Source organism: Oncorhynchus tshawytscha, unplaced genomic scaffold, assembly GCF_018296145.1.
Source record: "Oncorhynchus tshawytscha isolate Ot180627B unplaced genomic scaffold, Otsh_v2.0 Un_contig_15929_pilon_pilon, whole genome shotgun sequence".
Lineage (NCBI taxonomy): Eukaryota > Metazoa > Chordata > Actinopteri > Salmoniformes > Salmonidae > Oncorhynchus > Oncorhynchus tshawytscha.
The window spans coordinates 1-26,614 of NW_024608575.1; the positions used below are offsets into that span (position 1 = coordinate 1).

The following is a 26,614-nucleotide window of genomic DNA, read 5'->3' on the forward strand; positions in this document are numbered from 1 at the left end:
AACACTACATAAAGAGAGACAACACTACATAAAGAGAGACCTAAGACAACACTACATAAAGAGAGACACTACAACACTACATAAAGAGAGACACCACAACACTACATAAAGAGAGACAACACAACACTACATAAAGAGAGACAACACAACACTACATAAAGAGAGACAACACAACACTACATAAAGAGAGGCAACACAACACTACATAAAAGAGAGGCAACACAACACTACATAAAGAGAGACACTACAACACTACATAAAGAGAGACAACACAACACTACAGGAAGAGAGACACCACAACACTACATAAAGAGAGACACCACAACACTACATAAAGAGAGACCTAAGACAACAACACGATAGCGTGGCAGCAACACAGCACTACATAAAGAGAGACAAATACAACACTACATAAAGAGAGACCAAAGACGACATAGCAAGGCAGCATCACATGACAACACAGCATGGTAGCAACACAACATGACAGCATGGTAGCAACACAACATGACAACGACATGGTAGCAACACAACATGACAACGACATGGTAGCAACACAACATGACAACGACATGGTAGCAACACAACATGACAACGGCTACATGGTAGCAACACAACATGACAACGACATGGTAGCAACACAAAACATGGTACAAACATTATTGGTCACAGACAACAGCACAAAGGGCAAGAAGGTAGAGACAACAATACATCACACAAAGCAGCCACAACTGTCAGTCAGAGTGTCCATGATGGAGCTCCTTGGAATGAAGAGATGGAGATAAAACTGTCCAGTTTGAGGCCGAGCAGCTCGTTCCAGTCGCTAGCTTCAGCGAACTGAAAAGAGGAGCAAACCAGGGATGTGTGTGCTTTGCTTTGGGGACCTTTAACAGAATGTGACTGGCAGAACGGGAACGGCCTTAAGGGCACATGAGGGTGCACTTCAGGGTACTTTGGGGGTACTTCAGGGGTACTTGGGGGTACTTCAGGGGTACCTCGGGCAGAGAAAAATGTAGTTGGTGTACAGTAACCAAAAAAAGGTTGAGAACCACTATAGTATATACACCACTGGGCTTCACTCAAGAGGAAGTTTCCACCATATTTCTTATACCAGTCATTTAGTTTCAAATCACTATGGGAGGAAGCGTGGCCAATGATTGGGATGTAACCAATGTTATTTCTGTACATATAATGGGAGAACCTCCATCCTCTCCCCCCTCCTCTCCTGCTCATCTCCTCCTTCCTCCTCCATCCTCTCCTCGCATAAATCTTCTCTCCTCTCATCCCCTCCTCCCTCTCCCCTTCTCGTCCTCTCCTCCCCTCTCCTTTCCTCCCTCCTCTCCCTCTGTCCTCCTCTTCTTTTCCTCCCTCTTCTCATCTGTCCTCTCCTGTCCCTCTCCTCCGCTCTCTCCTTGACTCCCCTCTGTCCTCTCCTCGCCCCCGCCTCCCTCCTCTCCTCCGTCCTCTCCACCCCTCATCTCCTCGACTGCTTATGAACAAGGACAAAATCGTAATTGAGAGAGCGGGAGGAGAAGGAAAGTGGACGGAAATGCTATTGCAAGAAAGTTTCTTCCACTCCACACGGCAAATGGCGTTGGAGGAATCCCCCAAAATATATGTGTAACGTGATCAAAACAAATGTGTTTTTGTGAACATTGATTTGGGAGGAGCTCTCCGGAACAGAGTACCTTCACCTCAAATGTTCTACTGAGTTCCTGAACTCCTCTTATAGAATATGAGCTCAGAAATATTGTGTGGAGTTCCTTTAATGGTCAATTTTTTTGAATATTTTCAATGAAAGACCAAGAGGATGAACAACAAACAAAACAATTTCATAGCCCGTTTTGCTCATTTTTTTTTTTACCAAGGGTGCCAATATTAGTGGAGGTCACTGTAAAGTGTAATCTCGTGCCAAACCTGTTTATTTTGTTATCTAATGGTATCCAGGGCTACGTTCTATTTGGTATGTTCTGGAACGTTCAATTCAACCAAAAGATGCTATACTGAAAAAACAGTTGAAAAACGGGGAGGGGTTTGTTGTGGGTTGGGACGCTGTCAGCATGGCCACTGCTCTTTAAATACGTCACTCATTGCTTCAAGCCACACCCACCAAACTTACCTCAAAAGTCTGTTCAAGAACATACAGGAACGTTATGGAAAATGTGTCGCTCTGCAACGGAGCAAATGTTCATGCGAACTGAATGCACCTCATATTGACATACATGTTGAATTAGAACGTGACAACATGAATTACTGAGGCAGTCTGCACATAGGTGAGTACAGGTAGGCCTAGACAGAGCACTAGTTTGGTGTGTGTGCAGCCTTGTTCCAATTCCCTTGTTAATTTATTAATATATGCAACACACAGCATGTGTTTATGCAAATGAGGTAATACCATTTTCTTTCTTTACCATTTTCTTCCATTTTAACACAAAAAAGTTACAAAAATACCTGATACCATTAGAATATGTATATACACTGCTCAAAAAAATAAAGGGAACACTAAAATAACATCCCAGATCTGAATGAATGAAATATTCTTATTAAATACTTTTTTCTTTACATAGTTGAATGTGCTGACAACAAAATCACACAAAATTATCAATGGAAATCTAATTTATCAACCCATGGAGGTCTGGATTTGGAGTCACACTCAAAATTAAAGTGGAAACCACACTACAGGCTTATCCAACTTTGATGTAATGTCCTTAAAACAAGTCAAAATGAGGCTCCAGTAGTGTGTGTGGCCTCACGTGCCTGTATGACTCCCTACAACGCCTGGGCATGCTCCTGATGAGTGGCGGATGATCTCCTGAGGATCTCCTCCCAGACCTGGACTAAAGCATCCGCCAACTCCTGGACAGTCTGTGGTAACGTGGCGTTGGTGGATGGAGCGAGACATGATGTCCCAGATGTGCTCAATTGGATTCAGGTCTGGGGAACGGGCCGGCCAGTCCATAGCATCAATGACTTCCTCTTGCAAGAACTGCTGACACACTCCAGCCACATGAGCTCTAGCATTGTCTTGCATTAGGAGGAACCAGGGCCAACCGCACCAGCATATGGTCTCACAAAGGGTCTGAGGATCTCATCTCGGTACCTAATGGCAGTCCAGGCTACCTCTGGCGAGCACATGGAGAGCTGTGCGGCCCCCCATAGAAATGCCACCCCACACCATGACTGACACACGCCAAACCGGTCATACTGGAGGATGTTGCAGGCAGCAGAGCGTTCTCCACGGCGTCTCCAGACTCTGTCACGTCTGTCACGTGCTCAGTGAACCTGCTTTCATCTGTGAAAGAGCACAGGGTGCCAGTGGCGAATTTGCCAATCTTGGTGTTCTCTGGCAAAATGCCAAACGTCCTGCACGGTGTTGGGCTGTGCGCAACCCCACCTGTGGACGCCGGACCCCTCATGCCACCCTCATGGAGTCTGTTTCTGACCGTTTGAGCAGACACATGCACATTTGTGGCCTGCTGGAGGTCATTTGCAGGGCTCTGGCAATGCTTCTCCTGCTCCTCCTTGCACAAAGGCGGAGGTAGCGGTCCCTGCTGCTGGGTTGTTGCCCTCCTACGGCCTCCTCCACGTCTCCTGATGTGCTGGCCTGTCTCCTGGTAGCGCCTCCATGCTCTGGACACTACGCTGACAGACACAGCAAACCTTCTTGCCACAGCTCGCATTGATGTGCCATCCTGGATGAGCTGCACTACCTGAGCCACTTGTGTGGGTTGTAGACTCCGTCTCATGCTACCACTAGAGTGAAAGCACCGCCAGCATTCAAAAGTGACCAAAACATCAGCCAGGACGCATAGGAACTGAGAAATGGTCTGTGGTCACCACCTGCAGAACCACTCCTTTATTGGGGGTGTCTTGCTAATTGGCTATAATTTCCACCGGTTGTCTATTCCATTTGCACAACAGCATGTGAAATTTATTGTCAATCATTGTTGCTTCCTAAGTGGACAGTTTGATTTCACAGAAGTGTGATTGACTTGGAGTTACATTGTGTTGTTTAAGTGTTCCCTTTATTTTTTTGAGCAGTGTATTAGTGCATTCTAAGAAAAAAAACAAGTGAAATTTAACAATAAATTGAATACCTGAATTTCCACCAAAAAACCTGAACATTATTTGTCCAGTAAAATGTTTTATGCTATAATTCACTCGATATCGATATGAATTATAAAAAATCTAAAAGTTTGGAGTATCTTCATTTATTGTCCAACTGTTGCATTTATTAGAATAGTAAACATTTTGATGACTGTTGCTGCTTTACAAATCATTGCAGATGACTGGAGGGGAGACGAGGACAGAAGGCACCCCTACATCTATGATGTCACTCGGCCGGGCCCTTTATGATGATGTCACAGGTGTACCATGATGTCGTCGAGTGGCTTGCGGGTGAGGTCGGGCACGGTGGCGTCGGGGGCGGGGTAACCAACAGGAAGTAGCATCAGCAGCTTCTCATTGGCTGGCCGACCGAGGAGCAGCCTGAGCTGGGGCCGCAGTTGAGGCGTCGTCGTCACCGTCACCAGACCTGCATTCTGACAAGGGGATTGGACAGACTGCATGTCAGTCAAACACAGAGAGACATGGGTTCGGTCAGAATATCAAACACATACAGAATCCAGAGGTTTATTAAGGGTTTTGAAATGCTCTTATGGTTGCCTAGAGCTGACACCATTCCCCGTTCTATCTGACAGACAATCTGTTCTACAAAACAATTTCTACGTTCTGTAACGTAACATCCTTCTGTCTTTGTTTGACATTTTATTTCAAATCAAATATTTAGATGTTATTAATTAAGGGTGTAGCGAAATGCTAGTGTTTCTAGCTCCAACAGTAATACCTACCTAAATGCTTGTGTTCCTAGCTACAACAGTAATACCTACCTAAATGCTAGTGTTCCTACTGTAGCTCCAACAGTAATACCTACCTAAATGCTTGTGTTCCTACTGTAGCTCCAACAGTAATACCTACCTAAATGCTTGTGTTCCTACTGTAGCTCCAACAGTAATACCTACCTAAATGCTTGTGTTCCTACTGTAGCTCCAACAGTAATACCTACCTAAATGCTAGTGTTCCTAGCTACAACAGTAATACCTAGCGAAATGCTAGTGTTCCTAGCTACAACAGTAATACCTACCTAAATGCTAGTGTTCCTACTGTAGCTCCAACAGTAATACCTACCTAAATGCTAGTGTTCCTAGCTCCAACAATAATACCTACCTAAATGCTAGTGTTCCTAGCTCCAACAATAATACCTACCTAAATGCTAGTGTTCCTAGCTCCAACAGTAATACCTACCTAAATGCTAGTGTTCCTAGCTCCAACAATAATACCTAGCGAAATGCTTGTGTTCCTAGCTCCAACAGTAATACCTACCTAAATGCTAGTGTTCCTAGCTCCAACAATAATACCTAGCGAAATGCTTGTGTTCCTAGCTCCAACAGTGGAGTAATATTCACAACAATACACACAAATCTAAAATAATAGAATTAAGAAATATATAAATATTAGGATGAGCAATGACTGTCGTAGTCCATAGTATATAAAATAATCATTATATATCTCTATACATACAGTGCCATCAGAAAGTATTCAGACCCCTTGACTTTTCCACATTTTGTTACGTTACAGCCTTATTCTAAAAATTTATTAAATAAAAAAGAACAATCTCAGCAATCTACACACAATACCCCATAATGACACACACCCCATAATGACATCACCCCATAATGACATCACAATACCCCATAATGACATCACACTGCCCCCATAATGACATCACAATACCCCATAATGACATCACAATACCCCATAATGACAAAGCAAAACAGGCTTTTAAAATTGTTGCAAATGTATTAAAAATAAAACAGAAGTACCTTGTTTACATAAGCATTCTGACCCTTTCCTAGGAGACTTGAAATTGCGCTCAGGTGCATCTTGTGTCCATTGATCATCCTTGAGATGTTTCTACAACTTGATTGAGTCCATCTGTGGTAAATTCAATTGACTGGACATGTTTTGGGAAGAAACACACCTGTTCAGATAAGGTCCTACACTGACAGCATGTCAGAGCAAAAACCAAGCCATGAGGTTGAAGGAATTGTCCGTAGAGCTCAGAGACACAGAATTGTGTCGAGCATTGAAGGTCCCCAGGAACAGTGACCTCCATCATTCTTAAATGGAAGAAGTTGTGAACCACCAAGACTCTTCCTAGAGCTGGCCGCCCAGCCAAACTGAGCAATCGGGGGAGAAGGGCCTTGGTCAAGGAGGTGACCAAGAACCCGATGGTCATTCTGACAGAGCTCTAGAGTTCCTCTGTGGAGATGGGAGAACCTTCCAGAAGGACAACCATCTATGCAGCACTCCACCAATCAGGCCTTCATGGTAGCATGGCCAGACAGAATCCACTCCTCAGTAAAAGGCACATGACAGTCCACTTGGAGTTTGTCAAAAGGCACCTAAAGGACTCAGACCATGAGATATAAGATTCTCTGGTCTGATGAAACCAAGATTGAACTATTTGGCCTGAATGCCAGCGTCATGTCTGGCGGAAACCTGGCACTATCCCTACGGTGAAGCATGGTGGTGGCAGCATCACTATGGTGAAGCATGGTGGTGGCAGCATCATACTGTGGAGTTGTTTTTCAGCTGCAGGGACTCGGAGACTAGTCAGGATAGAGGCAAAAGATTAACGGAGCAAAGTACAGAGAGATCCTTGGTGAAAACCTGCTCCAGAGCGCCTCAGAACCTCAGACTGGGGTGAAGGTCCACCTTCCAACAGGACAACGACCTAAGCACACAGCCAAGATAACACAGGCGTGGCTTCAAGGACAAGTCTCTGAATATCCTTGAGTAGGCCAGCCAGAGCCCTGATTTGAACCCAATTGAACATCGCTGTAGACCTGAAAATAGCTGTGCAGCAACACTCCACAATTCAAACTGACAGAGCTTGAGAGGATCTGCAGAGAAGAATGGGAGAAACTCCCCAAATACAGGTGTGCCAAGCTTGCAGCATCATACCCAAGAAGACTCAAGGCTGTAATCACTGTCAAAGGTGCTTCAACAAAGTACTGAGTAAAGGGTCTGAATATTTATGTAAATGCGATATTTAAAAAACATTTTGCATAAATGAGCAAACATTTTAAACTTGTTTTGCTTAGTCATTATGTGGTATTGTGTGTAGATTGATGGGGACAATTGAATCCATTTTTAGAATAAGACTGTAACGCAACAACATGTAGAAAAAGTCAAGGGGTCTGAATACTTTCCGAATGCACTGTACATATGATGGGATGTATAGACATTATAGACTCGATGTGATGGAATATATAGTATATCTATAGAATACATAGGATAGATTAGTAGATGTATAGCAATAGTTGAATAGGATGGACTTGGCTAGAATACATTATATACAGTGCATATGAAATGAGTAAACAGTTTAACATTATTAAAGTGACCAGTGATTCCATGTCGACTGTAGGTACATCAGGCAGCAGCCCTAATGTAGGGTTGAGTAACCGGGTGGTAGCTGGCTGATTGACAGTGACTAAGTTCAGGGCAGGGTAATGGGGGAGGCCGGCTAGGGATGGCTATTTAACAGTCTGACAGCCTTGAGATAGAAGCTGTTTTTCAGTCTCTCGGTCCCAGCTTTGATGCACCTGTACTGACCTCGCCTTCTGGATGATAGCGGTGTGAACAGGCAGTGGCTTGGGTGGTTGTTGTCTGTGATGATCTTTGGCCTTCCTGTGACATCGGGTGCTGTAGGTGTCCTGGAGGGCAGATAGTTTGCCCCGGTGATGCATTCGGGCAGACCGCACCACCCTCTAGAAAGCACTAAGGTTGCAGGCGGTGCAGTTGCTGTACCAGGCGGTGATACAGCCCGACAGGATGCTCTCGATGGTGCATCTGTAGAAGTTTCTGAGGGTCTAAAGCTGTGTTTCTCCTGATTGTTGTTGCACCTTCATCACCTCACCTTCATCACCACACCGTTTCAGATCGCCAGCGATGTGTACGCCCAGGAACTTGAAGCTTTTCACCTTCTCCCTGCAGCACAGTTGATGTGGATAGGGGGCGTACTCCCTCTTCTGTCTCCTGAAGTCCACGATCAGCTCCTTCGGTTTGTTGATGTTGAGGGAGAGGTTATTTTCCTGGCACCACTCGGTCAGGGCCCTCACCTCCTCCCTGTAGGCCGTCTCATTATTGTTGGTAATCAAGCCTACTACTGTTGTGTCATCTGAAAACTTGATGATTGAGTTGGAGGCGTGCATGGCCACTCAGTCATGGGTGAACAGGGAGTACAGGAGGGGGCTGAGCATTCACCCTTGTGGGGCCCCAGTGTTGAGAATCAGCGTAGCGGAGGGGTTGTTTCCTACCTTTACCACGTTGGGGCCGCCCGTCAGGAAGTCCAGGACCCAGTTGCACAGGGCGGGGTTCAGACCCAGGGCCTTAAGCTTAATGATGAGCTTGATGTTACTATGCTGTTGAACACTGAGCTATAGTCTAACTATAGTCTATAGTCAATGAACAGCATTCTTACATAGGTATTCCTCCAGATGGGATAGGGCACTGTGTAGTGTGATGGTGATTGCATCGTCTGTGGACCTATTGAGGCAGTAAGCAAATTGGAGTGGGTCTAGGGTGTCAGGTAGGGTGGAGGTGATATGATCCATGACTAGTCTCTCAAAGCACTTCATGATGACAGAAGTGAGTGCTACGGGGCTATAGTCAGTTACCTTCGCTTTCTTGGGTACAGGAACAATGGTGACATCTTGAAGCAAGTGGGGACAGCAGACTGGGAGAGATTGAATATGTCTGTAAACACTCGAGTCAGCTGGGCTGCGCATGCTCTAAGGACGCAGCTAGGGATGCCGTCTGAGCCGGCAGCCTTGTGTGGGTTGACACGCTTAAATGTCTTACTCACGTTGACCACGGAGGACCACAGTCCTTACTCACGTCGACCACGGGGACCACAGTCCTTAATCACATCGACCACGGGGAAACCACAGTCCTTACTCACGTCGACCACGGGGGACCACAGTCCTTAATCACATCGACCACGGGGAAACCACAGTCCTTACTCACGTTGACCACGGGGACCACAGTCCTAATCACATCGACCACGGGGAAACCACAGTCCTTACTCACGTTGACCACGGGGACCACAGTCCTTAATCACATCGACCACGGGGAAACCACAGTCCTTACTCACGTCGACCACGGGGACCACAGTCCTTAATCACATCGACCACGGGAAACCACAGTCCTTACCACGTTGACCACGGGGACCACAGTCCTTGGCCGAGGGCTGCGTCGGTAGCACTGTGTTATCCTCAAAGCAGGTGAAGAAGGTGTTTAGCTTGTCTGGGAGCAAGTCGTCAGTGGCTGGTTTTCCCTTTGTAATTTGTCATTGTCTGGAGTCCCTGCCACATACATCTCGTGTCTGAGCAGTTGAATTGCGACTCCACTTTGTCTCTGTACTGATGTTTTGCCTGTTTGATTGACTTACGGAGGGCATAGCTGGACTGTTTGTACTCAACCATATTTCCAGTGACATTGCCGTGGTTCGCGCTTTCACGGTTTTTGGTTTGGGTAGGTTTTAATAGTCATAGTGGGAACAACATCCCCTATACACTTCCTGATGACCTCAGTCACCGTGTCAGTGTATACGTCAATGTTATTCTCAGAGGCATCCCGGGAACATATCCCAGTCCGCGTGATCAAACAATCTTGAAGCATGGATTCCGATTTGTCAGACCAGCATTAAATAGATCTTAGCATGGGTACTCCTGTTTGAGTTTCTGCCTATAGGAAGGGAAGAGCAGAAGGGAGGTGTGATCTGATTTGCCAATGGTAGGGCAGGGGAGGTCCTTGTAGCCATCCCGAAAGGGAGAGGGACAATGGTCGAGAGTTTTTGAAGCACAAGTACAACAGGTAATGTTACAACAACTTCGGTAATGTTTTCCTCCCAAAATGTTTTTGTTAAAATCCCCAGCTACAATAAATGTGGCCTAGGGATATGTAGTTTCCTGTTAGCACAAAGTCCAGAGTAGTTCCTTGAAGGCCGTCGTGATATCGGCTTGAGGGGGAAATATACACGGTTGTGACTATAACCGAAGAGAATTATCTTGGGTGGTAATATGATTGTGAGGTATTCCAGGTCTGATGAACAAAAGGTCTTGAGTTCCTGAACATTACCACAATCACACCATGAGTAGTTAATCATGAAACATACACCTCTACCTCTACCTTTTTTCCTGTCCATGCGATGTACTGATAGCCCGGCTGGCTGTATGGACGGAGACAGTATATCCGGAGAGAGCCATGATTCTGTGAAACAGATTATGTTACAGTTCCTGATGTCTCTCTAGAAGTAGATCCTCGCCCAGAGCCTGTCTACTTTATTGTCCAGGGACTGAACATTAGCGGGAATTATCCCGGAAGCGATGGATGGTGTGCACGCTCCTGAGTCGGACTAGAAGCCCACTCCGAATACCTCTTCTCCACTGACGGCGTCTTGGAGCAGCCTCTGGGATAAGTTTAGTTGCCTTGGGGGTACGAACAAGGGATCCATTTCAGGAAAGTTGTGTTTCTGGTCGTAATACTGGTGAGTTACCACTCTCTGATATCCAGAAGTTCTTTCCGGATGTATTTTACAACACAAAAAAACATTCTAGACTAATAATATAAGAAATAACACAAAACAAAAAAAATACTGTGAAGTTGCTTAGGAGCTAGAGGCAGAGCTGCAGTGTCTGTCGGTGCCCTCTTCAGATAGAATAGAGAATCATATCAGCACGCCCAAGCGGTCCACGTCCCTGAGGATGCCCAAGCGGTCCACTTCCCTGAGTACGCCCCAGTGGTCCACGTCCCTGAGTACGCCCCAGCGGTCCACGTCCCTGAGTACGTCCACGTCCCGTACGCCCTAGAAGTCCACGCCCCAGCAGTGGTCCACATCCCTGAGTTTGCCCAGTGGTCACGTGAGTACGTCCCAGAGGGTCCAGCGGTCCACCCTGAGTGCGTCCCCAGCCCCCAGTACGCCTAGGTCCACGTCCCTGAGTCGCCCCAGTGGTCACATCCCTGAGTTTGCCCCAGTGGTCCACGTCCCTGGTACGTCCCAGCGGTCCACGTCCCACGCCCCAGTGGTCCACGTCCCTGAGTACGTCCCCAGCGGTCCACGTCCCTGAGTACGTCCCAGCGCGCCACGCCCCTGAGTACGCCCTAGAAGTCCACGTCCCTGAGTTCGCCCCAGTGGTCCACATCCCTGAGTTTGCCCCAGTGGTCCACGTCCCTGAGTACGCCCCAGCGGTCCACGTCCCTGAAAACATCCCAGTGGTCCACGTCCCTGAGTTTGCCCCAGTGGTCCACGTCCCTGAGTACGCCCCAGTGGTCCACGTCCCTGAGTTCGCCCCAGTGGTCCACGCCCCTGAGTACACCCCAGTGGTCCACGTCCCTGAGTACGCCCCAGTGGTCCACGTCCCTGAGTACGCCCCAGTGGTCCACGGGGGTTGTGACTTGGTGAATGATCTGAATGAGTGTGCATGTGGTTGTCTCACCTAGCTATTTTATTAAGATGAATGCACTAGCTGTAAGTTGCTCTGGATAAGAGCGTCTGCTAAATGACTCAAATGTAAATGACCGTGTGTGAATGATCTGACCTGCAGCGCGGCCAATAGCAGGCCACAGGAGATGGACACACTGATCTCATTGTAGTAATGAGTCCTCTTCTGTCCTCCAGCGACGATGCCGCACGTCTGTTTAAATATCAACACGAGGTAGGAGCCACATCAAGATACTGCTTCACCCAGTTAGTCCTGGGAGAGAGAGAGGGAGGAGAGAGGGAGAGAGGGGGAGAGAGAGGGAGGAGAGACGGGGAGGGAGAGAGGGGGAGGAGAGATGGGGGAGGGGGAGAGGGGGGAGAGAAAGAGGAGAGATGGGGAAGGGAGGAGAGAGGGAGGAGAGATGGGAAAGGGGAGAGAGGGAGGAGAGAGGGAGGAGAGAGTGAGGGAGACAGGGAGGATATTGCGAGGGAGGATATTGCGAGGGAGAGAGGGAGGGAGGGGGAGATGGAGAGAGAGGAGAGATTGAGGGAGGGTCACAGGGAGGATATTGCGAGGGAGAGAGAGAGGGGAGGGAGATGGAGAGAGAGTTATAAAAAATATTATCTGACTTGCGTGCATGGTGTATATCTACATGGTGTATGTCTACATGGTGTATGTCTACATGGTGTATATCTACATGGTGTATGTCTACATGGTGTATGTCTACGTGGTGTATATCTACATGGTGTATGTCTACATGGTGTATGTCTACATGGTGTATATCTACATGGTGTATATCTACATGGTGTATGTCTACATGGTGTATATCTACATGCTGTATATCTACATGGTGTATATCTACATGGTGTATGTCTACATGGTGTATATCTACATGGTGTATATCTACATGGTGTATATCTACATGGTGTATATCTACATGGTGTATGGTGCGTATATCTACATGGTGCGTATATCTACATGGTGTGTATATCTACATGGTGTATGTCTACATGGTGTATGTCTACATGGTGTATGTCTACATGGTGTGTATATCCACATGGTGTATATCTACATGGTGTATGTCTACATGGTGTATATCTACATGGTGTATATCTACATGGTGTATATCTACATGGTGTATATCTACATGGTGTATGTCTACATGGTGTATATCTACATGGTGTATATCTACATGGTGTATGTCTACATGGTGTATATCCACATGGTGTATATCTACATGGTGTATATCTACATGGTGTATATCTACATGGTGTATGTCTACATGGTGTATATCTACATGGTGTATATCTACATGGTGTATGTCTACATGGTGTATGTCTACATGGTGTATATCTACATGGTGTATGTCTACATGGTGTATGTCTACATGGTGTATGTCTACATGGTGTATGTCTACATGGTGTATATCTACATGGTGTATGTCTACATGGTGTATGTCTACATGGTGTATATCTACATGGTGTATATCTACATGGTGTATATCTACATGGTGTATATCTACATGGTGTATGTCTACATGGTGTATGTCTACATGGTGTATATCTACATGGTGTATATCTACATGGTGTATGTCTACATGGTGTATGTCTACATGGTGTATATCTACATGGTGTATATCTACATGGTGTATGTCTACATGGTGTATATCTACATGGTGTATGTCTACATGGTGTATATCTACATGGTGTATATCTACATGGTGTATATCTACATGGTGTATATCTACATGGTGTATGTCTACATGGTGTATGTCTACATGGTGTATGTCTACATGGTGTATATCTACATGGTGTATGTCTACATGGTGTTTGCACTGTGCATTTTATCTGACCTGAGCCTCTGCAGGTCACTGACCCACTTGTCCCCCATCCTCTGACGGTAGTTGACTTCCTCCTCCTCCTCCACCACTAGCCTGATCTGGTGCTTCACCTCTGGGTCTGACACTACCACAAACGTCCAGGGTTCTGTGTGGGCTCCACTGGGGGTGTGTTTGACAACACAGACAACACATTCATGTGTGTCTGTCTCTGTGTATGTCTGTGTGTGTGTGTGTCTGTGTGTGTCTGTCTGCGCGTGTCTGCGTGTGTGTGTGTGTGTGTCTGTCTGTGTGTGTGTGTGTGTCTGTGTGTGTCTGTGTGTGTGTGTGTCTGTGTGTGTCTGTGTGTGTCTGTCTGCACGTGTCTGTGTGTGTCTGCATGTGTGTGTGTCTGTGTGTGTCTGCATGTGTGTGTGTGTGTGTGTCTGTGTGTGTGTGTCTATGTGTGTGTCTGTGTGTGTGTCTGTGCTTGTCTGCGCGTGTCTGCGTCCCTGTGTGTGTGTCTGTGTGCATCTGTGTGTGTGTGTGTGTGTGTGTGTCTGTGTTTGTGTGTGTCTGTGTTTGTGTGTGTGCATTATGCATGTGTTACCTGCAGTGCGGATGACGTTGTCGATGACCTGTCGTGGAACGGGCTCGGGCTGATGAAGCGGACAGACCTCCTCTGGTTCATCAGGCTGAAGAAGTCCTGTGACCTCTGAACCATGACCTCTACGGGGTACCGAGAAGCCGGGTAGGGCACGTGGGCCAGCTCCTCCTCCCCACCACTTCCACCCAATCACCATCCTCTAAAACCAGACAGACAGGGGGAAGACCAATCGTCTGAATTATGAAGCTACAGAAAGCAAGGCTTTTTAAATTGTAGGCGGATTGACTGCGATTAAAGGCCTAATCTGCAATGTTAATGTATAGTCAGATGTGCACATCATGCACATATTTATTGGTTCGTGTAACCATCTGTATAGCTACTTGACCGAATGTGTTCATGCATACTACCTTGAGTTGATCTGTTCTGTGGTTCCCTGTGGTTAATGATCTGTTCTGGGGTTCTCTATGGTTAATGATCTGTTCTGTGGTTAATGATCTGTTCTGTGGTTAATGATCTGTTATGTGGTTAATGATCTGTTCTGTGGTTCTCTATGGTTAATGATCTGTTCTGTGGTTCTCTATGGTTAATGATCTGTTCTGTGGTTCTCTATGGTTAATGATCTGTTCTGTGGTTCTCTATGGTTAATGATCTGTTCTATGGTTAATTATCTGTTCTGTGGTTCTCTATGGTTAATTATCTGTTCTGTGGTTCTCTATGGTTAATGATCTGTTCTGTGGTTCTCTATCTGTTCTGTGGTTAATGATCTGTTCTATGGTTAATTATCTGTTCTGTGGTTCTCTATGGTTAATGATCTGTTCTGTGGTTAATTATCTGTTCTGTGGTTCTCTATGGTTAATGATCTGTTCTGTGGTTAATTATCTGTTCTGGGGTTCTCTATGGTTAATGATCTGTTCTGTGGTTCCCTATGGTTAATGATCTGTTCTATGGTTAATGATCTGTTCTGTGGTTCTCTATGGTTAATTATCTGTTCTGTGGTTCTCTATGGTTAATGATCTGTTCTGTGGTTCTCTATGGTTAATGCTCTGTTCTGTGGTTCTCTATGGTTAATGATCTGTTCTGTGGTTCTCTGTGGTTAATGATCTGTTCTGTGGTTCTCTATGGTTAATGATCTGTTCTGTGGTTAAGGATATGTTCTGTGGTTAGGATATGTTCTGTGGTTAATGATCTGTTCTGTGGTTATCTATGGTTAATGATCTGTTCTGTGGATAATGATCTGTTCTGTGGTTAATGATCTGTTCTGTGGTTAATGATCTGTTCTGTGGTTAATGATCTGTTCTGTGGATAATGATCTGTTCTGTGGTTAATGATCTGTTCTGTGGCTAATGATCTGTTCTGCGGTTAATGATCTGTTCTGTGGTTAATGATCTGTTCTGTGGATAATGATCTGTTCTGTGGTTAATGATCTGTTCTGTGGTTAATGATCTGTTCTGTGGATCATTTTAATGGCATCGGACCGAGGCTCTGCATCTGTCCTCGTGCTCCTAGACCTTAGTGCTGCTTTTGATACCATCGATCACCACATTCTTTTGGAGAGATTGGAAACCCAAATTGGTCTACACGGACAAGTTCTGGCCTGGTTTAGATCTTATCTGTCGGAAAGATATCAGTTTGTCTCTGTGAATGGTTTGTCCTCAAACAAATCAATTGTAAATTTCGGTGTTCCTCAAGGTTCCGTTTTGGGACCACTATTGTTTTCACTATATATTTTACCTCTTGGGGATGTTATTCGAAAACATAATGTTAACTTTCACTGCTATGCGGATGACACACAGCTGTACATTTCAATGAAACATGGTGAAGCCCCAAAATTGCCCTCGCTAGAAGCTTGTGTTTCAGACATAAGGAAGTGGATGGCTGCAAACGTTCTACTTTTAAACTCGGACAAAACACAGATGCTTGTTCTAGGTCCCAAGAAACAAAGAGATCTTCTGTTGAATCTGACAATTAATTTTAATGGTTGTACAGTCGTCTCAAATAAAACTGTGAAGGACCTCGGCGTTACTCTGGACCCTGATCTCTTTTGAAGAACATATCAAGACCATTTCAAGGACAGCTTTTTCCATCTACGTAACATTGCAAAAATCAGAAACTTTCTGTCCAAAAATGATGCAGAAAAATTAATCCATGCTTTTGTCACTTCTAGGTTAGACTACTGCAATGCTCTACTTTCCGGCTACCCGGATAAAGCACTAAATAAACTTCAGTTGGTGCTAAATACGGCTGCTAGAATCCTGACTAGAACCAAAAAATTGGATCATATTACTCCAGTGCTAGCCTCTCTATACTGGCTTCCTGTCAAAGCAAGGGCTGATTTCAAGGTTTTACTGCTAACCTACAAAGCATTACATGGGCTTGCTCCTACCTATCTCTCTGATTTGGTCCTGCCGTACATACCTACACGTACGCTATGGTCACAAGACGCAGGCCTCCTAATTGTCCCTAGAATTTCTAAGCAAACAGCTGGAGGCAGGGCTTTCTCCAATAGAGCTCCATTTTTATGGAACGGTCTGCCTACCCATATCAGAGACGCAAACTCGGTCTCAACCTTTAAGTCCTTACTGAAGACTTATCTCTTCAGTGGGTCATATGATTGAGTGTAGTCTGGCCCAGGAGTGGGAGGTGAACGGAAAGGCTCTGGAGCAACGAACCGCCCTTGCTGTCTCTGCCTAGCCGGTTCCCCTCTTCCCACTGGGATTCTCTGCCTCTAACCCTATTACAGGGGCTGAGTCACTGGCTTACTGGGGCTCTCTCATGCCGTCCCTGGAAAGGGGTGCGTCACCTGAGTGGGTTGATTCACTGATGTGGTCATCCTGTCTGGGTTGGCGCCCCCCTTGGGTTGTGCCATGGCGGAGATCTTTGTGAGCTATACTCAGCCTTGTCTCAGGATGGTAAGTTGGTGGTTGAAGATATCCCTCTAGTGGTGTGGGGCTGTGCTTTGGCAAAGTGGGTGGGGTTATATCCTTCCTGTTTGGCCCTGTCTGGGGGTGTCCTCGGATGGGGCCACAGTGTCTCCTGACCCCTCCTGTCTCAGCCTCCAGTATTTATGCTGCAGTAGTTAATGTGTCGGGGGGCTAGGGTCAGTTTGTTATATCTGGAGTACCTCTCCTGTCCTATTCGGTGTCCTGTGTGAATCTAAGTGTGCGTTCTCTAATTCTCTCTTTCTCTCTCTCTCTCTGAGGACCTGAGCCCTAGGACCATGACCCAGGACTACCTGACATGATGACTCCTTGCTGTCCCCAGTCCACCTGGCCGTGCTGCTGCTCCAGTTTCAACTGTTCTGCCTTATTATTATTCGACCATGCTGGTCATTTATGAACATTTGAACATCTTGGCCGTGTTCTGTTATAATCTCCACCCGGCACAGCCAGAAGAGGACTGGCCACCCCACATATGCTCTCTCTAATTCTCTCTTTCTTTCTCTCTCTCGGAGGACCTGAGGACCTAGGACCATGCCCCAGGACTACCTGACATGATGACTCCTTGCTGTCCCCAGTCCACCTGACCGTGCTGCTGCTCCAGTTTCAACTGTTCTGCCTTATTATTATACGACCATGCTGGTCATTTATGAACATTTGAACATCTTGGCCATGTTCTGTTATAATCTCCACCCGGCACAGCCAGAAGAGGACTGGCCACCCCACATAGCCTGGTTCCTCTCTAGGTTTCTTCCTAGGTTTTGGCCTTTCTAGGGAGTTTTTCCTAGCCACCGTGCTTCTACACCTGCATTGTTTGCTGTTTGGGGTTTTAGGCTGGGTTTCTGTACAGCACTTTGAGATATCAGCTGATGTATGAAGGGCTATATAAATGAATTTGATTTGATTTGATAATGATCTGTTCTGTGGTTAATGATCAGTTTGATGGTTAATGATCTGTTCTGTGGTTAATGATCTGTTCTGTGGTTAATGATCTGTTCTGTGGTTAATGATCTGTTCTGGGGTTCTCTATGGTTAATGATCTGTTCTGTGGTTCTCTATGGTTAATGATCTGTTCTGTGGTTCTCTATGGTTACTGATCTGTTCTGGGATTCTCTATGGTTAATGATCTGTTCTGGGGTTCTCTATGGTTAATGATCTGTTCTGTGGTTCTCTATGGTTAATGATCTGTTCTGTGGTTAATGATCTGTTCTGTGGTTCTCTATGGTTAATGATCTGTTCTATGGTTAATTATCTGTTCTGTGGTTCTCTATGGTTAATGATCTGTTCTATGGTTAATGATCTGTTCTGTGGTTCTCTATGGTTAATTATCTGTTCTGTGGTTCTCTATGGTTAATGATCTGTTCTATGGTTAATGATCTGTTCTGTGGTTCTCTATGGTTAATGATCTGTTCTGGGGTTCTCTATGGTTAATGATCTGTTCTGTGGTTAATTATCTGTTCTGTGGTTCTCTATGGTTAATGATCTGTTCTGTGGTTAATGATCTGTTCCCCCACACATCAATTAGGAAGGAAAATAAGGTTCTCTCTCTCTATTTCTTTCTCTTGTCTTGGCAGTCATTTTCTCGCTTTGGTTTCAAAGGTTGAGCAATATATAGACATAGACTGTAGACTGAGTCAGACTGAGTATTGAGAGGAGAGGGGGATTCACACACGACATTGTTCTGTGTAATTGCGGGCTATTCTTTGGGTGCTGAAGTCACTTTTGATAAAAAACCTCTGAGCTCCAGTCCACCCAGACTAGTTGCAGCTTAACTCCATCATAAATTGTAGAGTTTAGTTGAGTTTAGTTGGCTAGTCCTAGAGTAAAGGGCTATAGGTCTAGAGTAAAGGGCTGTAGGTCTAGAGTAAAGGGCTGTAGGTCTAGAGTAAAGGGCTATAGATCTAGAGTAAAGGGCTGTAGGTCTAGAGTAAAGGGCTATAGATCTAGAGTAAAGGGCTATAGGTCGAGAGTAAAGGGCTATAGATCTAGAGTAAAGGGCTGTAGGTCTAGAGTAAAGGGCTATAGGTCGAGAGTAAAGGGCTATAGATCTAGAGTAAAGGGCTGTAGGTCTAGAGTAAAGGGCTGTAGGTCTATAGATCTAGAGTAAAGGGCTATAGATCTAGAGTAAAGGGCTGTAGGTCTAGAGTAAAGGGCTATAGATCTAGAGTAAAGGGCTATAGGTCTAGAGTAAAGTGCTGTAGGTCTAGAGTAAAGGGCTATAGGCTATAGGTCTAGAGTAAAGGGCTGTAGGTCTAGAGTAAAGGGCTATAGGCTATATGTCTAGAGTAAAGGGCTGTAGGTCTAGAGTAAAGGGCTGTAGGTCTAGAGTAAAGGGCTATAGGTCTTGAGTAAAGGGCTATAGGTCTAGAGTAAAGGGCTATAGGTCTAGAGTAAAGGGCTATAGGCCATAGGTCTAGAGTAAAGGGCTGTAGGTCTAGAGTAAAGGGCTATAGGTCCAGAGTAAAGGGCTATAGGTCTAGAGTAAAGGGCTGTAGGTCTAGAGTAAAGGGCTATAGGTCTAGAGTAAAGGGCTGTAGGTCTAGAGTAAAGGGCTATAGGCTATAGATCTAGATTAAAGGGCTATAGGCTATAGATCTAGAGTAAAGGGCTGTAGGTCTAGAGTAAAGGGCTGTAGGTCTAGAGTAAAGGCCTATAGGTCTAGAGTAAAGGGCTATAGATCTAGAGTAAAGGGCTATAGATCTAGAGTAAAGGGCTATAGGTCTAGAGTAAAGGGCTATAGATCTAGAGTAAAGGGCTGTAGGTCTAGAGTAAAGGGCTATAGGCTATAGGTCTAGAGTAAAGGGCTCTAGGTCTAGAGTAAAGGGCTGTAGGTCTAGAGTAAAGGGCTATAGGTCTTGAGTAAAGGGCTATAGGTCTAGAGTAAAGGGCTATAGGTCTAGAGTAAAGGGCTATAGGCTATAGATCTAGAGTAAAGGGCTGTAGATCTAGAGTAAAGGGCTGTAGATCTAGAGTAAAGGGCTATAGGTCTAGAGTAAAGGGCTATAGGTCTAGAGTAAAGGGCTATAGATCTAGAGTAAAGGGCTGTAGGTCTAGAGTAAAGGGCTATAGGTCTAGAGTAAAGGGCTATAGGTCTAGAGTAAAGGGCTATAGATCTAGAGTAAAGGGCTGTAGGTCTAGAGTAAAGGGCTATAGATCTAGAGTAAAGGGCTATAGGTCGAGAGTAAAGGGCTATAGATCTAGAGTAAAGGGCTGTAGGTCTAGAGTAAAGGGCTATAGGTCGAGAGTAAAGGGCTATAGATCTAGAGTAAAGGGCTGTAGGTCTAGAGTAAAGGGCTGTAGGTCTATAGATCTAGAGTAAAGGGCTATAGATCTAGAGTAAAGGGCTGTAGGTCTAGAGTAAAGGGCTATAGATCTAGAGTAAAGGGCTATAGGTCTAGAGTAAAGTGCTGTAGGTCTAGAGTAAAGGGCTATAGGCTATAGGTCTAGAGTAAAGGGCTGTAGGTCTAGAGTAAAGGGCTATAGGCTATATGTCTAGAGTAAAGGGCTGTAGGTCTAGAGTAAAGGGCTGTAGGTCTAGAGTAAAGGGCTATAGGTCTTGAGTAAAGGGCTATAGGTCTAGAGTAAAGGGCTATAGGTCTAGAGTAAAGGGCTATAGGCCATAGGTCTAGAGTAAAGGGCTGTAGGTCTAGAGTAAAGGGCTATAGGTCCAGAGTAAAGGGCTATAGGTCTAGAGTAAAGGGCTGTAGGTCTAGAGTAAAGGGCTATAGGTCTAGAGTAAAGGGCTGTAGGTCTAGAGTAAAGGGCTATAGGCTATAGATCTAGATTAAAGGGCTATAGGCTATAGATCTAGAGTAAAGGGCTGTAGGTCTAGAGTAAAGGGCTGTAGGTCTAGAGTAAAGGCCTATAGGTCTAGAGTAAAGGGCTATAGATCTAGAGTAAAGGGCTATAGATCTAGAGTAAAGGGCTATAGGTCTAGAGTAAAGGGCTATAGATCTAGAGTAAAGGGCTGTAGGTCTAGAGTAAAGGGCTATAGGCTATAGGTCTAGAGTAAAGGGCTCTAGGTCTAGAGTAAAGGGCTGTAGGTCTAGAGTAAAGGGCTATAGGTCTTGAGTAAAGGGCTATAGGTCTAGAGTAAAGGGCTATAGGTCTATAGTAAAGGGCTATAGGCTATAGATCTAGAGTAAAGGGCTGTAGATCTAGAGTAAAGGGCTGTAGATCTAGAGTAAAGGGCTATAGGTCTAGAGTAAAGGGCTATAGGTCTAGAGTAAAGGGCTATAGATCTAGAGTAAAGGGCTGTAGGTCTAGAGTAAAGGGCTATAGGTCTAGAGTAAAGGGCTATAGGTCTAGAGTAAAGGGCTATAGATCTAGAGTAAAGGGCTGTAGGTCTAGAGTAAAGGGCTATAGATCTAGAGTAAAGGGCTGTAGGTCTTGAGTAAAGGGCTATAGGTCTAGAGTAAAGGGCTATAGGCCATAGGTCTAGAGTAAAGGGCTGTAGGTCTAGAGTAAAGGGCTATAGGTCTAGAGTAAAGGGCTATAGGTCTAGAGTAAAGGGCTGTAGGTCTAGAGTAAAGGGCTATAGGTCTAGAGTAAAGGGCTATATGTCTAGAATAAAGGGCTGTAGGTCTAGAGTAAAGGGCTATAGATCTAGAGTAAAGGGCTATAGGTCTAGAGTAAAGGGCTATAGGTCTAGAGTAAAGGGCTATAGGTCTAGAGTAAAGGGCTGTAGGTCTAGAGTAAAGGGCTATAGATCTAGAGTAAAGGGCTGTAGGTCTAGAGTAAAGGGCTATAGATCTAGAGTAAAGGGCTATAGGCTATAGGTCTAGAGTAAAGGGCTATAGGTCTAGAGTAAAGGGCTATAGGCTATAGGTCTAGAGTAAAGGGCTGTAGGTCTAGAGTAAAGGGCTATAGACTATAGGTCTAGAGTAAAGGGCTGTAGGTCTAGAGTAAAGGGCTGTAGGTCTAGAGTAAAGGGCTATAGGTTTAGAGTAAAGGGCTATAGGTCTAGAGTAAAGGGCTATAGGTCTAGAGTAAAGGGCTGTAGGTCTATAGTAAAGGGCTATAGGCTATAGATCTAGATTAAAGGGCTATAGGCTATAGATCTAGAGTAAAGGGCTATAGATCTAGAGTAAAGGGCTGTATGTCTAGAGTAAAGGGCTATATGTCTAGAGTAAAGGGCTGTAGGTCTAGAGTAAAGGCCTATAGGTCTAGAGTAAAGGGCTATAGGTCTAGAGTAAAGGGCTATAGGTCTAGAGTAAAGGGCTATAGGTCTAGAGTAAAGGGCTATAGGTCTAGAGTAAAGGGCTATAGATCTAGAGTAAAGGGCTGTAGGTCTAGAGTAAAGGGCTATAGATCTAGAGTAAAGGGCTATAGGCTATAGGTCTAGAGTAAAGGGCTATAGGCTATAGGTCTAGACTAAAGGGCTATAGGTCTAGAGTAAAGGGCTGTTTACATTAGCCTACAGATAGCAGGTCTAGAGTAAAGGGCTATAGATCTAGAGTAAAGGGCTGTAGGTCTAGAGTAAAGGGCTGTAGGTCTATAGATCTAGAGTAAAGGGCTATAGATCTAGAGTAAAGGGCTGTAGGTCTAGAGTAAAGGGCTATAGATCTAGAGTAAAGGGCTATAGGTCTAGAGTAAAGGGCTGTAGGTCTAGAGTAAAGGGCTATAGGCTATAGGTCTAGAGTAAAGGGCTGTAGGTCTAGAGTAAAGGGCTATAGGCTATATGTCTAGAGTAAAGGGCTCTAGGTCTAGAGTAAAGGGCTGTAGGTCTAGAGTAAAGGGCTATAGGTCTTGAGTAAAGGGCTATAGGTCTAGAGTAAAGGGCTATAGGTCTAGAGTAAAGGGCTATAGGCCATAGGTCTAGAGTAAAGGGCTGTAGGTCTAGAGTAAAGGGCTATAGGTCTAGAGTAAAGGGCTATAGGTCTAGAGTAAAGGGCTGTAGGTCTAGAGTAAAGGGCTATAGGTCTAGAGTAAAGGGCTGTAGGTCTAGAGTAAAGGGCTATAGGCTATAGATCTAGATTAAAGGGCTATAGGCTATAGATCTAGAGTAAAGGGCTGTAGGTCTAGAGTAAAGGGCTGTAGGTCTAGAGTAAAGGCCTATAGGTCTAGAGTAAAGGGCTGTATGTCTAGAGTAAAGGGCTATAGGTCTAGAGTAAAGGGCTATATGTCTAGAGTAAAGGGCTGTAGGTCTAGAGTAAAGGGCTATAGATCTAGAGTAAAGGGCTATAGGTCTAGAGTAAAGGGCTATAGATCTAGAGTAAAGGGCTGTAGGTCTAGAGTAAAGGGCTATAGGTCTAGAGTAAAGGGCTGTAGGTCTAGAGTAAAGGGCTATAGGTCTAGAGTAAAGGGCTATAGGTCTAGAGTAAAGGGCTATAGATCTAGAGTAAAGGGCTGTAGGTCTAGAGTAAAGGGCTGTAGGTCTATAGATCTAGAGTAAAGGGCTGTAGATCTAGAGTAAAGGGCTATAGGTCTAGAGTAAAGGGCTATAGGTCTAGAGTAAAGGGCTATAGATCTAGAGTAAAGGGCTGTAGGTCTAGAGTAAAGGGCTATAGGTCTAGAGTAAAGGGCTATAGGTCTAGAGTAAAGGGCTATAGATCTAGAGTAAAGGGCTGTAGGTCTAGAGTAAAGGGCTATAGATCTAGAGTAAAGGGCTATAGGCTATATGTCTAGAGTAAAGGGCTGTAGGTCTAGAGTAAAGGGCTGTAGGTCTAGAGTAAAGGGCTGTAGGTCTTGAGTAAAGGGCTATAGGTCTAGAGTAAAGGGCTATAGGTCTAGAGTAAAGGGCTATAGGCCATAGGTCTAGAGTAAAGGGCTGTAGGTCTAGAGTAAAGGGCTATAGGTCTAGAGTAAAGGGTTGTAGGTCTAGAGTAAAGGGCTATAGGTCTAGAGTAAAGGGCTATATGTCTAGAATAAAGGGCTGTAGGTCTAGAGTAAAGGGCTATAGATCTAGAGGAAAGGGCTATAGGTCTAGAGTAAAGGGCTATAGGTCTAGAGTAAAGGGCTATAGGTCTAGAGTAAAGGGCTGTAGGTCTAGAGTAAAGGGCTATAGATCTAGAGTAAAGGGCTGTAGGTCTAGAGTAAAGGGCTATAGATCTAGAGTAAAGGGCTATAGGCTATAGGTCTAGAGTAAAGGGCTATAGGTCTAGAGTAAAGGGCTATAGGCTATAGGTCTAGAGTAAAGGGCTGTAGGTCTAGAGTAAAGGGCTATAGGCTATAGGTCTAGAGTAAAGGGCTGTAGGTCTAGAGTAAAGGGCTGTAGGTCTAGAGTAAAGGGCTATAGGTCTAGAGTAAAGGGCTATAGGTCTAGAGTAAAGGGCTATAGGTCTAGAGTAAAGGGCTGTAGGTCTAGAGTAAAGGGCTATAGGCTATAGATCTAGATTAAAGGGCTATAGGCTATAGATCTAGAGTAAAGGGCTATAGATCTAGAGTAAAGGGCTGTATGTCTAGAGTAAAGGGCTATATGTCTAGAGTAAAGGGCTGTAGGTCTAGAGTAAAGGCCTATAGGTCTAGAGTAAAGGGCTATAGGTCTAGAGTAAAGGGCTATAGGTCTAGAGTAAAGGGCTATAGGTCTAGAGTAAAGGGCTATAGGTCTAGAGTAAAGGGCTATAGGTCTAGAGTAAAGGGCTGTAGGTCTAGAGTAAAGGGCTATAGATCTAGAGTAAAGGGCTATAGGCTATAGGTCTAGAGTAAAGGGCTATAGGCTATAGGTCTAGACTAAAGGGCTATAGGTCTAGAGTAAAGGGCTGTTTACATTAGCCTACAGATAGCAGGTCTAGAGTAAAGGGCTATAGATCTAGAGTAAAGGGCTATAGGTCTAGAGTAAAGGGCTATAGGTCTAGAGTAAAGGGCTATAGGTCTAGAGTAAAGGGCTATAGATCTAGAGTAAAGGGCTATAGGCTATAGGTCTAGAGTAAAGGGTATAGGTCTAGAGTAAAGGCCTATAGGTCTAGAGTAAAGGGCTATAGATCTAGAGTAAAGGGCTATAGATCTAGAGTAAAGGGCTATAGGTCTAGAGTAAAGGCCTATAGGTCTAGAGTAAAGGGCTATAGATCTAGAGTAAAGGCCTATAGGTCTAGAGTAAAGGGCTATAGATCTAGAGTAAAGGGCTATAGGTCTAGAGTAAAGGGCTATAGATCTAGAGTAAAGGGCTATAGGTCTAGAGTAAAGGGCTATAGGCTATAGGTCTAGAGTAAAGGGCTGTAGGTCTAGAGTAAAGGGTTATAGGCTATAGGTCTAGAGTAAAGGGCTATAGGCTATAGGTCTAGAGTAAAGGGCTATAGATCTAGAGTAAAGGGCTATAGGTCTAGAGTAAAGGCCTATAGGTCTAGAGTAAAGGGCTATAGATCTAGAGTAAAGGCCTATAGGTCTAGAGTAAAGGGCTATAGATCTAGAGTAAAGGCCTATAGGTCTAGAGTAAAGGGCTATAGATCTAGAGTAAAGGGCTATAGGTCTAGAGTAAAGGGCTATAGGTCTAGAGTAAAGGGCTATAGGTCTAGAGTAAAGGGCTATAGGTCTAGAGTAAAGGGCTATAGGTCTAGAGGATAGATAGCAGGGAGCAGCAGGTCTCTCTGTTTGACCTAGAGGACCCAGAGGAGTGCTCTGACGCAGAGAAACCAGTCGACTGCACCGGTGGCTTTAATAGCATGTTTTCATAGGCTACACGACACACAGCCTTTACCACAGTGGTATTCAAAGTCGGGGTCGTGGGCTCGCTGGGGACTGGGTCCACCCCACACAACAACAAAACGTTTTTTTAATATATTTTTTTAGGAACAAATTAATGAAGAGTACAGATAATTTTATGGGACAATATACAAACGTTTTTGAGAAAGATTTTAAAAAAATACTGTTTTATTGAGTAAATGTATTTATTGGTTGAAAATGTCATGAATTGAAGGTTATTTGTTGATGTAAAAATCTAAATGTACAGATTCTAAGGTTTTATTTGGGGTGGGGTCCCCCTGAAAAGTTTGAATACCATCTCTTTCCAATAATGCCCTTTCTCAGTCTGTTATTTTCGTCCAGTAATTTGGATGTAAAAAACGTACACAAACACGTCTTGCTTATAATGCCATCCACAGTAAATTGCGAAATATCACAATCCGTCAATTATTTATTCTGTACAAGTTAGATTTTTTTGCGTATTTTCGCAAGCTGTTGACCAATAGAAATGGTAATTTCCTTTCAAATCCATGAAGGGAAGTGAACAAGTGCACACTTCAGTAGATAGGAGAGGTTATTAGGACTACCTTCATCTTTGTGTCGGATCTCTGTGTCGTCCTGAAGATCCTCGTCTACCCACGGCCGGGCCTCGGCCTCGGGCTTCCGCTCGGGTTTCACTGCCTTGTTCTCCTTCTTCTGAGAGGTTTTGAACAGAAAAACTAGGATCACGCATAAAACAGCCACGAACACCGGCGTGAGAGTGGAGAGAAGGGCCATGCTGACTGACGGCAATAATATGAACACAACTGATAGAAACAGACAGTCTGCCAGCCAGGCGGGCGCTCCGCTGCTCAACGGATCTCTTTCGTCCCAAACTGCACCCTGTTCCCTATCTAGTGCACTATTTTGAGCTGGGCCCATGGGGATCTGGTAGAAAGTAGTGCACTATGTAGGGAACAGTATGCAATTTTTTGGACACAAGCCCTGGTTGCGAAACAGTCCAGAATCAGGGAGTTGAGTTGACTGGGAGTTGAGTTGACTGGGTTAATCATCAAACACTGAACTACACTGCATGACATAATAGGCTTTATTT

At 44.8% G+C, this 26,614-nt stretch overlaps 1 pseudogene; it reads right to left on the reverse strand.

Moving 5' to 3' along the window:
- Positions 1-4,000: 4,000 nt before the first annotated feature.
- LOC121843632 lies at positions 4,001-26,408 on the reverse strand (annotated as a pseudogene).
- Positions 26,409-26,614: the final 206 nt, after the last annotated feature.